A 1,761-nucleotide genomic window follows, 5' to 3' on the forward strand; every position below is an offset into this window, starting at 1 on the left:
TCTATACATACCGACCGCTGTCAGCCCCTCCGCGCTCCTGTCCTGTACATACTGCCCACAGCCCAGAGACAAGGCCAAGGCCTCCGTGGTGTAATACTCAGCCTTAAGGTGGGCCTCCATTCTTAGAGATAGAGGTACACTTGCACTATAGCTGTTGACTCTTGGGTCCCCATGTACATGTACATCTTCCCACTATAGACTTGCAATTAGGAAGGACAAGCTGAGTCTTGCACAGCGTATTCCCACTACAGTTCCCTGTAGCAGAATAAGCCCCATCATGCGCCTAGCACAGGCTCCACGCATGCACTTGACTTGAGCTTATGTACCACTATAAAGGCTGGGGACCACTGCGGTGCCGATCCACTCTTGTTGCTATGGGAGACAGACCACAGACAGAGTGCCGACAACATCTCCCTCACTGCTAGAGGTCGTTTCATCTATAACAGGTACAGTTGTGTTCAATATAATAGCAGTGTGTTGAAAAAGTGAATAAAGCTCAAAATCCTTCTAATAGCTTTTATTTCCATACACACAAATGCATTGGGAACACTACACATTCTATTCCAAATCAAAACATGAAGAAAAATATATCAAATTTGTGTTGTTCCTCTAAAAAAAATTGAAGAAAAGTGAATATTAGACTGTTCAAAAAATAGCAGTGTTTGTATTCTTCTTTACAAACTCAAACATTCACTATATAAACTGAAAAATGTTTGAAGATTTTGCTTTCCTTTGAATCACTTAATGAATATTTAGTTGTATAAGCACTGTTTCTGAGAACTGCTGTACATCTGTGTTGCATGGAGTCAACCAACTTCTGGCCCCTGTGATCAGGTATTCCAGCCCAGGATGATAGGACTACATTCCACAGTTCTTCTCTATTTCTTGGTTTTGCCTCAGAAACTGCATTTTTGATGTCACCCCACAAGTTTTCTATTGGATTAAGATCCGGGGATTGGGCTGGCCACTCCATAACGTCAATCTTGTTGGTCTGGAACCAAGATGTTGTACATTTACTGGTGTGTTTGGGGTCGTTGTCTTGTTGGAACACCCATTTCAAGGGCATTTACTCTACAGTATAAGGCAGCATGACCTCTTCAAGTATTCTGATGTATTCAAACTGATCCATGATCCCTGGTATGCGATAAATAGGCCCAACACCGTAGTATGAGAAACATCCCCATATCATGATGTTTGCACCACCATGCTTCACTGTCTTCACAGTGTACTGTGGCTTGAATTCAGTGTTTGGGGGTCGTCTGACAAACTGTCTCCGGCCACTAGACCCAAAAAGAACAATCTTACTTTCATCAGTCCACAAAATGTTGCGCCATTTCTCTTTAGGCCAGTCAATGTGCTCTTTGGCAAATTGTAACCTCTTCAGCACGTCTTTTTTTCAACAGTGGGACTTTGCGGGGGCTTCTTGCAGATAGCTTGGCTTCACATAGGCGTCTTCTAATTGTAACAGTACTCACAGGTAACTTTACACCTTCTTTGATCTTCCTGGAGCTGATTGTTGGCTGAGTCCTTGCCATTTTGGCTATTCTTCTATCCATTCGAATGGTAGTTTTTCACTTTCTTCCACGTCTTTCAGGTTTTGGTTGCCATTTTAAAGCATTTGCGATCATTTTAGCTGAGCAGCCTATCATTTTCTGCACTTCTTTATATGTTTTCCCCTCTCCAATCAACTTTTTAATCAAGGTACGCTGTTCTTCTGAACAATGTCTGGAACGACCCATTTTCCTCACAATTTCAGAGAGA

This window comes from Staurois parvus, unplaced genomic scaffold, assembly GCF_062004578.1.
Source record: "Staurois parvus isolate SC_StPar_1 unplaced genomic scaffold, SC_StPar_1.0 ptg000486l, whole genome shotgun sequence".
Lineage (NCBI taxonomy): Eukaryota > Metazoa > Chordata > Amphibia > Anura > Ranidae > Staurois > Staurois parvus.